This window comes from Pocillopora damicornis, chromosome 14, assembly GCF_964200805.1.
Source record: "Pocillopora damicornis chromosome 14, jaPocDami1.2, whole genome shotgun sequence".
NCBI classification, from domain to species: domain Eukaryota; kingdom Metazoa; phylum Cnidaria; class Anthozoa; order Scleractinia; family Pocilloporidae; genus Pocillopora; species Pocillopora damicornis.
The window spans coordinates 5,516,808-5,527,500 of record NC_142683.1 but is presented as its reverse complement, the minus strand read 5'-3'; the positions used below and the strand labels follow the sequence as shown (position 1 = coordinate 5,527,500).

The 10,693-nt window shown below is 37.6% G+C and overlaps 1 pseudogene across 1 annotated transcript in view; it reads right to left on the bottom strand.

Moving 5' to 3' along the window:
* Nucleotides 1-9,992, bottom strand: part of LOC149034143 (eIF-2-alpha kinase GCN2-like) — a 21,444-nt pseudogene extending 11,452 nt beyond the window's left edge. The window contains exons 1-11 of the transcript XR_016182940.1: nt 9,903-9,992; nt 7,638-7,753; nt 6,499-6,601; nt 5,289-5,471; nt 4,640-4,870; nt 4,246-4,359; nt 3,487-3,625; nt 3,305-3,369; nt 2,580-2,697; nt 2,079-2,178; nt 1,592-1,880 (exon numbers count right to left, since the gene is read on the bottom strand). The product of XR_016182940.1 is annotated as an eIF-2-alpha kinase GCN2-like (transcript). The remainder of the gene's footprint in view (nt 1-1,591; nt 1,881-2,078; nt 2,179-2,579; nt 2,698-3,304; nt 3,370-3,486; nt 3,626-4,245; nt 4,360-4,639; nt 4,871-5,288; nt 5,472-6,498; nt 6,602-7,637; nt 7,754-9,902) is intronic.
* Nucleotides 9,993-10,693: the final 701 nt, after the last annotated feature.

Below are 10,693 nucleotides of genomic sequence, written 5' to 3'. Positions count from 1 at the left end.
CCGATAATTGAAAGTGAAATTTCGGAACAAGCGAGCCGGCAATTAATAGAAAAATCAAATAAAAGTTTGTTATTAAAACGTGAGCAGATACGAAAATCCGCAAAGGAAAAACAAAATAGACATTCCGAGTTTTAAAGATTGATTCACGCTCAGTTAGATTGCAAGGTTACGTACGAAAATAAAAATCAAACACAGCTAACATTCATATAGTATATAATGTTCAGTGTTCAAAAACAAAACAGAACAAAACAGAAATGATGAAAAATATAATCAAACTGGCATAACTGTGAAAATTCATTCTAATCATGACGGTGTCTAAGCGAATATGATCATGCTGAAGTCCATCGCGGCTCGCTCATCATGGCGATCTCCAGTCATCACAGTAAAGCAAGCCTCAGAAACTACATCGGCCGCCCTTCGAGTGAAAAAATAAGAGCTTGTTCTGATATCCTTTCCGATGCGTTGAGTGGAAAGTCACATCTGTCACTGCAGCCGAGTTTTGCCGCGCTGTCATCCCGAGCAATCTTCATGTTCCAGTGAATTCGGCTGTCGTTCATTCAAAAAAACACTCGCCTTGAACAGTTTGTTTTCTACCTTGTCATGTGAAAAAAACTCGCGTGTTTTTATGAGCCATAATTCGGCTGAAGTTCACTGAACATTTCACTTCAAGATTTTGTATTAGAGACTTAAAAACTTCAGGCAAAAGTGTTAAATTCGACCTGCCGAACTATTTTAGTTTGTAAACCATCGCAGAAGGTGAACTTTGATGGTTTGACACTTTTGACAGCTTACGTCTTGTACAGCCAATCAGATTATTTGAACCATTCTAACAGGGATTCTGATTGGCTTATTGTAGCGTGCTTTATGATAGTATACAGCATGCTGACGACACTGTTGTTCGCTTTGGAAATAAAGTTTGTTGTGAAAATTGAAAGTAATGCTTGGGTAATTTAACGGATTCTTTATTATAAAACAAATAGAGAAGCCTTGACTGGGCTCTGTTCTGTTATAAAGCACTTAGGAAGCGGCTAGAGCACGAAAGAAGTGGGGAGAAACACTCGACTACGTCTCGTGTTTCTCCCTACACTTCTTTCGTGCTCTAGCCGCTTCCTAAGTGCTTTATAACAGAACAGAGCTCAGTCAAGGCTTCTCTATTTGTTAAACAAGGTTTAAACATTTCTAGCACCTTTCTTATTCTATTTACCCACACGAGGTTGTCGACATTACTCACTCCCGCAGTATGGCGATTGCGTGTCACATATGAAAGGTCTGTGGCTTGATTCTTCATAAGGCCACAGAATTTTTACTTACAAAGCTCGTGATAAGACAAAAAAAACCAGATTACTTCATCGCAGGACATTATCGCTCTTCCGTGTTTTCATCAATGAGCGTACCAAGTCAAGAAATAAGCATATTAAAAAGTTGTCTTCGCCGGCCCCATGTGTGTTCCCATCGTCCCAAACGACCATGTCTTCTATAAAAGGTACGGTCGATCTTGCCGATGGAATCCAAACCTTATTAAGATCTAGATTTTACGATGTTCTTGTTCTCGTCTTTGCAAGTTAAACTGACACCATTAACTCAAGTATACCTTAATGACACTTCCAAAACCTCCTCTTCCAAGAAACTGCAGATCCTCAAATTCGCATTTTACTCGGGATTGTCCAGGAACTCCCGAGATGTATGAGAAGTCAGGTACAGGCTCTTCGCGTTCCGGTTGGTCAACCAGGTGTGACGGCCCATCATCCCCTGCTTTTCCACTGTTCTTTCCAACTTCCTGTTGACCGTGCGCTAAACTACCGTATATGACTGAGGTTAAAAATGAATATTCGCGTAGCTGAGATGCGGACCACCGGTTTCTTTCATCGGTCGTTAAGCAACTGCGAAGAAGAAGAATTATAAAAGCAGTTATTCATACTTTTCGTTGAGAATCATTTTCTTGCATGAACTTTGTCACCACCATTTCTCACAAGTTGTGCCAACGAGCTAAACTACTATTGCAGAATAATAGCGAATTGTTGGAGTTTGTCATGCATGAAAAATGAGTCTAGCTGTTAGAATTCAGATATATCACCTACTTGAAAAGGAAGTCTCGCAAATCTGAGGCAATGAAGCAGATATTTATTTCACGTCTACAAAAATTACATCTCCGACAGCCAAAGAGAGAACGAGTAGGCCCTTGGGGAAAAAAATTTTCTTAGTGTTAAAAAATCTTGATTAATCTCAAGCATCCTCGTTGCCTCTTCTATGTTGGAATAAATAACGCTGAACCTAACCTTTTTAGTATGCATGTTTGCATGTTTTAGTTCTTTTTTCCCTTTTTTTGCTGCTTGAATTTAAACCTAACCCTAACCCAAACCCTAAGCTCCGCCCTTAGTTTTGTTTGCAGCTTCGTACTGTTTCGCGCCTTCCGCCTTTCGCTGTCATACCTCGAATTGAAAGCATTTTCACGCGCAAGGAAAGCGTGTTACAGATGAATTGTGTCACTCAAAATTGGGGATCAAGCTAAGGAAAGAAAAACAGAGAAACACATGCTTTTCAAAGGCCCATGAATAAGATTTCACGAAGCTATCCCTTACCAAATTGTAGACATCTCCTTTCTTTCCACAACCAGAAGTTATTTTTTTGTTTTCGTCTGCAGCGTTACTCTGTGTTTCTTTCACATTCCCACTATAAATTTGGTACAGATCCGACAACCTTGAATATTATTTGAACATATTCAATCGCCTGTCTACTTTACGGGAATTTCTTAGTTCTTGTAACAACTACGCTGTTTCTTTGACGGACGTAAAATTATACTGATCCAACACTGGGCATCATAACATCAATTTACGCTGCTGGCGTTACTAGGCGCCGAGATAGGCGTAGCCATGCGGGGGAGGGGGAGGGAAAGAGGAATGGGAGGGGGTGCGGAGGAATGTGACAAGGTTAACCTTGACTTCAGCAGGGTGCCCCAAGAGTTTGGAATCTTTCGTCCCGGAAGATACTGCATCTATAATAACCATTACATATAGGAACAAAAAATGAAACTAAGAATGATCTAAAGAAAAAAAATCCTTGAAAACTAAGATGTTTCTTATGGCAAAAAAATGGGAGGTAATATTTCAACCGGTGGGATCCTTTGGTAAAATCTAAAAGTTGTTAGTTAACTGTTCGTCATTTGCAGGAATTTGTTTGAAAAAAAAACTATGTGTACCACTTAACAAAAGGCTATTTATATTGAGTTGAACCTTTGGTACAAATAGTCAACAGATCTGCTATGTGAAAACGAATTTATAAACTCTAGCTACTAAATAAAACTCACCTTTTCCCAACACTGTAATCGGCCAGTCGAATATTTCCGTCAGAGTCAAGGCGGCAACTAGATAACTGTAAAAGAAAGAGAAAGAGTGAATCTGGAACAACAGGGGATCTCATAAGCAAAATTGACGATATCAAGGAGAATGTTTAATGAATTAATAAACAGAACCTCTCTGTTTCACTCACCCTCAAGTCCTTATGGACCACAGCCTTGCTGTGAAGATAGCACAAGTAGCTGAGTGTATTCTCGTAGCTGTGCTACAGGCATCCCTCCTTTCTTGAGGTGCAAACTGAGATCGCCGCCACCAACGTATTCTGACAAAACCTAAAGGAAGAAAGGAAAAATACAATAATTAATTACTGAATTTATAAAGGAGAGGATATAAGGCATAGTTTTGGGAAAATTCACGCCCTGGTAAAAGTTTATATTACAAAAGTGTGGGGAGGGCTTGGGTGGGGAAAACTATTCTACAGTTACCCGCGGGGAATGGCGGGATGACCGCATCATATAAGTTCCACAGATTAGGGGTATTATAAAAAGCGATACACAACAGCACTATTTAATTTGATTTTAGGAGAGAAAAATCAAAATTTACTTTAAAAAAATTAATCTTAGTTTTGTTTGAGTAATTCCTCTTTTAATGTCCGTTTAATACAGGTGGAAGATAATACAAACAGGCCGTTGGGACTCAGTATAGGGGTACCACTTAATGGAGGTGACCGCTGAAGATATTTTAGAACGCGGTTTTGTAAAAAACGGCTAAACTTTGTTGATGTAATCGGCCCTATACTTTTGCGAACGAATACTCACTTGGATGGGGCCGACATCATTACCTCTTTATCCGAAATATACCAAATTAATCCTTTTTCTCGTAATCTTAAGTTGAATAGGCGAGAAATCAGGATTTACTATACATATCTACAATACTTTACACTTAAAAATACCTGGACTTTGACAATAGTAGATTCTTCCTGGACGTTAACGGCTAAATAGTGTGTCAGGTTTGGATGACTGACGCAGTTGATCAGGGACAAAGTCTTCTGCTCTATACTGAATACCTAAGAGTGAAAACAAAACACAAAAACATCAAATTTTATTTTTAATTTGGCTGGAAATCTGTAATTTTGCGTCGTGTAACATTTGTTTTGTAAGCAAATACCGTTTAGTAGGAAATGGAACAAAACGAAAGAAAAACAAAAGAAAACAATACAAACAACAAAACAATCAACAAAACAAAAAAATTTCAGTGGTATAGCCCGTTCCCGCGTCAGTTGTGTGTTCTAAAATTTAAATTTATCACAGAATAAAAACCTGAAGTAGTTGAATTAATAACCAGACCTGTTTCAAAATCCTTGCTTGCGGATCCTGTTGCTGGTTGTCAGTGATACTCAGCGTGCGTCGCATCTGAGATCCTGCATGAAGTGACGACAAAATCCATTCACACACCACCACAAGATCACCTATGGTAATGTTCATGCCATTGTAAACTTTAGAACCGGATGATCCCTGACCTGAAACAAAACAAAATAGCCCCAACTCACGCTTCTTCCTTGAAGATGCTTTTACTACCTAAATGGTATTCCAGCCTTTGAACAGCACTTCAACTGTCAGTGAATTTCGCTTTCTCAATCTTGCCAACATCTGGGCGTTAATTTATAGCCGATTTCTACAGAGTGAGATGGCTGCTAGCCAAGTTCTTTTTTAAAAAGTATTTTGGCAGTCGTTTTGCACGCGCCCGTCTTATTTGTGTTTAATCGCCTCGTATGTAGGTTGAAGCACAATTTGTATAGGCAATCACATGATTTCGAGTACAATTTGGGATCCTGTGAGTGAAAGAGTTAAAGATCCCTTCCAGTTGTTATGGTGACACACCCTTTATATTCTAAGGATCTAATAAATGACGAACATAATGTTACAGCTAAGGCCTACAAAGGCATGCAAAATAATCCTTAGTTTACAGAAACTTTGGAGGACAAATTCTCCTTACCTCATTTTCTTCCCACTCTTTGTTAGCTTCAATCTCCATCTGCAGTCTTTGATGCTCAGAAGCTTGGAGTCTCTCCTCCTCTTTAAGCTGGTCAGCCATCATTTCATCATAAAGTGATAACTGTGGTTTGTTGTGTTGGTGAAGACATGTTTGAACATGGTGTGCTAATTGCAGAACCATAACCTGTGAGGCAGTATATGAAATTTAAGTAAGAAAATTTCATAATGACAATGATCAACATCAACAACTGACTGATAAATAAATTGAAGTTAAGCCAATGCCGTTGGCTTTGAAATTCAAGTTCATTTCCACTGAACGATGAGAACCAAAGCAAAATGAAAGAGGCCAAGCAGAATGTAAACAAAACAAAAAAAGTTACTGACCAAAAGGAGTCAAATTGTTGAAACTTAAGTATACATAAAAAGACCAAGACAAAAAAACAATCTGAAAGACACAAATATGATGTTGACCATCTTAGGGTTAGGGTGAGGGAAACCAATGCAACCATGAATTACTTTCCATAAGCCCCTTTTTAACTCCCATCATACATGTATCTGATTGTTAATTCTCCCCTTTTTAAAAAAAAAAAAAATTCTCCCCTTTAGCTGCTACACATTTCCTTTTACATGAAAGTTGGTTCAAGAAATTTTGTGTTAGATCAGGATAATTACTTCCTGATAAGTTTTAGTATTCTCATTTCCTGTTTGCTGGATAACATACGGATACCATAGAGAGAAGTTACAAGTGGATCGCATGTGGGAGTTAAAGAGGTAGCATTAAAAAATATGCTTATTTATCAATGAATGTGTGATTTCCAGCTTATACGACTAATTTGAGTGAAAAATGAATATACATGGCAACTTGGCAACTAAACTTTCAAAAAAATCGCCAATCGGCGACCAAAATTATTCTAATTTATGGCAACCATTTTACAATTAAAGGTCGCCAAAAGGCGACTTTTTGACAAAATGGTACTTGCAGACTTCACCAGAAAATTTTGTGTATATATGCTGAAACTGTTTTAATTATATGCATAAGTATAGTAACTTTCATCTATGGCCACAGAACCCTTCACTTCCTTGTCACCACAAGGATTTAGCAAGTATGGGTAATCACTTCCAAACAGCGCACATTTGACTTAGAAAAATGAAGAAACTGTCAAGCACTATCAGTGTGTTTAACATAAAAGTACAGTACATGTAGAGCTCACCTCACCAACAAGATCAGCAGCCATTTTGCAAAGCTCAGTTTGAAGCTTATTTACATCTTCCTCTGAAATATCTTCAACATTGCACATAGACAGCTTTGGACTCCTAAAAATGACACAGAGCAATCTATCATCATGATGAAAGAATCAGCACTACCCGTGGGTTACCTTTTCTGCCTTACCAGCCTTAAATGGTTAGCTTTTCACTCTAACACTTAGTGAAACTCCCATTAAATAGAATGGTAATAAGAACTTGTGACATCCAGTTTTGTTTGCCATAAAATAGTAATTAGCAAAATCAGAAGTGGGAATTTGGTTTTGTTAATCAAAAGTATAATAATTACAGAGCTGATCGCAGGACACTAAGTCCTTTTGTCAACTGATCAAGATTATGACAAAATTTGAGAGATTCGTAAAATAAAACATAGTTATTATTACTTATAGTTATTTAGAAGACTTTTTACAATATGAAAATGAATTTAATAGGCTGTAAAACAACATGCACTAGAAACATAACTGACCAACCATGTTACACAGACATGATATCTAAACTACTCCAAACTGCAAAAAATTTGATTGCTAATCCTCTCCCCCAGCTACTACACATTTCCTTGTAAAATAAGTTAATATAATTTAGTATTAGATCAAGATTACCAACTTTTACCTGGTAAATTTGAGTATTTTCATCACCTGTTTGCTCAATAATGTAGGAATAATTTATAGGGCGAAGTTACATGATAAGCACTTCTGGGAGTTAAATAGTTAAGCATACTATAATCCAAATAACGGAAAGGTGCATACACTTTTAGACAACATACTTTCTACTTCATACTTAGACTTAATACCTCATATTAAACTAAATACTAATAACGGGCTACCACACAATTAGAACTGCTTACATATATGTAATTACTGCACATCCAAACATTTGTTGACTAGTCTTTGGGAATAGGTCTCAGAAGAGTTATGTAAAAAAAATTGCAGAAGAATACTCTTTATATAATGATAAAAAAGTAAGAAGAAGAAATCGAACCTCAGTCATAGAACTGTCTTAACCTGGGATCCCTTGTATTTTTAAATGCTTTGTTTTCGTCCCTTATCTCCTTACGATTGTAAACAAATTTAAAGGATTCTATACTTACTGATTAGGATAATCCACTGTATACTGTTTGATCAAATCAACTCTGGCATAGACCTCCTTGGCCACAACACTTTGCAATGGAGTCAACTTTAAACAAACCTTCGGGGGTTCATCAGGCTTTATAGACAGACAAACACTATGTTCGTTAATGCAGGGTTTTCGCTGAGAAATACAGTAACACTAGAACAGTGTTAAGTTAAGGGGAGGACATATTGAATATCGCTTCCACCGCTGAACGAAAAAAGAGCCCAGGCTATTGCAATTTAGTCAGAAAATTTTACCCAGTTGCAAGAGATCTCCACTTTCTCAATAAACCTTGTTCTAAAAGTCTTGGTATTTTCACTCTCATTTATCATTTGAACCCTCTTTGCATCAAAATATCTTCAGAATTTGAAATTTCTCTCGGTTATTCAAGTTACATAATAGGGAACTCTTAACTCTTAACTGAATAATGCTTTTGCTGCAATTTTAGAATGACAGGTAGGTTGTAGGTTTTTCAAACTAAGTTGACTAAATCCTTTACACCTTAAGATCAGCATGTTTATTCTTCATACTGTTCTTGAAACTCTTCTTAGGGCAATGTGAAGAATTATTCCTCATGAGACTAATATTTGCTTCAGCAGTGATGCCATAGAGAGAAATTATACGTCAGTTCAAAAACCCTCAAGGATTAAAGATTTGGAAAAAATTATCTAGAAATAAGTTACTTTTTATTACTGCTATAGCTGTACAACAAATATGAAAAAAAACACATGCAGAACGCAAGTAGATCTTGCCCTGCTTTTTGAAAAATAACAATAATAGCGATAAAAACCTCATTATTTCAGAAAATACTTTTTCGAGTAACTCCCCGAACTAGCTTTGAGAGATTGTCAAGATGTGGAAAAAAGAGAGGTGAGCCAGAGCGATGAAGCGTGAAGAAGACGTACAGCCAAGCTGCTGAGCAAGATTGAAAATAGCAGCAACCATAACTGATTTGTCAGCACATTACAACTTCGCGTCGACTCAAGTATGCATATATTCATGCAATTGTTAAGGTTCTCGTCGGATTTCACTTTCACTCGGAAATGTAAGACAGCTATAGAAATCGGAACGCCCCTTGAATGACATGTGACAATTTTGTTTTGTTTATAGTTCAAAAACGAACAATAGCTTCAGTTCCGAAAATTTGCGTCTACAGCAATAAAACGCAACATACAATAACAATAGCCCTAGACGTAAATAACAGAGGTTTGGAGTTCATTGACAAAAACGGCTCGCTAGCGCACCCATCCCACAAACACAATTGTATTCAAAGGCCTCTGATGAATTTCAGATTCGTAAAAATGTGCTAAGAGCTGTCAGACTTGAAGCTATATATTTTCTTAGACCGGAAATTTGTAAATTTCGATTGAGATCTAGCATGCGCCTATCGAAATGTTCGCGAGTGCACGACTTGCAAACACGCTTCACACTCTCCTCGTTCAAAGGTCTCCCTAGGAAGCTCGCAAAATGCCCTTTGTTTATTTTATGCAAAACTTAAAATTTAAAACATTTGGCGAAAAAAACTTGAATGCATAAAATGTCTGCGGCCATTCTTTGGAATTCATGCTTCTCGCGCGCCGGTCAAAGATGCCTGTGCATAAATTAAAATGGCAAGAACAAGAAGTAAACTACGAACTTTCGCCTACAATTATCGAATATGCTCATTCAAGGTCTCTTTTTAAAGCTCTGAAAATGCTCTGTTTAATTTGATAAATACAAGTAAAAATTGAAAAAATTGAGCGAAAAAACTTGAAGGCATCAAATGTTTTCAATCGTTCTTTGGACTTTTTTGACACGTCAAAACACATAGAATACACTTGTCGATGCTGCCGCTTGAGGTCGCTTAATTACGCTATTGTTTCATTCTTTTGGCACATTTGAAGAAGAAATGCGGTCTGAGCTTCATTGCTTCCATATATAGTATTTTAAAAAGGGGCATTTTGAAAATACTAGTCTTTGAGACTATTATGATGGCCAGGCCAACACACTAAAAGTGTCACCTAATGCATCTTATTCCCTAACAAACGAGTCTTGATACCCCTTCTGAGTTGTCTTGATATCCATTGTCTATGCTTTATGCTCCAGGCGATTTCCTAAGTATTTCAAAAGACTAAACCTGAACTACTGTATGATTCTTCGGTATGATTATGGGCAAGATCGTAAACAGCTCCCTATTGCTTATGGCAAGTTACCAAGACTTCATCCCTAATCAATTAAGTAAATCGTTTAATACATGAATTACCTCTTCTCTCAAATCTTGGAAGTTGTCCATGAAAATAGCATGGAGAACTTGAAGTTCCTCTTCCTGTCGTTCGATGCAACTTTCCTCCATTTCAATCGCATTAAATATCTTGTACAGTCGAGAGTTTTATTACATACAATCTCCTCAAAGCCCAATGGTTGAGGTCGCGCCAAGAATTTTCCTGTGGTTACGGGCTTTTGTTATAGTAAAAGAAAGTAAACAAAAGTTGACTATGGTTGTTGACTTAACAATTTCCAGAAGGCTTCTTGTTCCAATTTTGTCCATCAAAATGCAATTTTATGACAAAGCAGGTAAGCTCAGACATTCCACTTTTACTAACGAAAACAGGTAGACTCTTTTTCGGAGACGCGCGAAACAGTTGCCGCTGGAGAGATACATATTTGAATTAAGCCCACGTGACCTATCCCTGACGCCTCAAACGCAAGCGCACGCGATCCCATTCCTTCACATTGCTGAAAATCAAACGGTGGTGGGTCTTTCCATAAACAAACAAGGTAGGTATTATATCTGTGGTAAAAGCGTAGACGGTAGCCGAAGGGGTGTGATAATCGATTCCATTTTAGTTGAAGGTGGGGATCCAACATCAGGGTATTTTGGAGGGTATTTCAAGGAAGTTGCCGATCAATATCGAGCCACGGGTCAGTTCGTTTGAAACTTATGGAAAACGGTCTGCGAAACTGGGATCATTTGTCCGCGAAAAAGAAATCTGGAAACCCTTGTCAACTCAAGCCAGAGGATGTGGAAACGATATGATTACTGAAAAAGGAAAA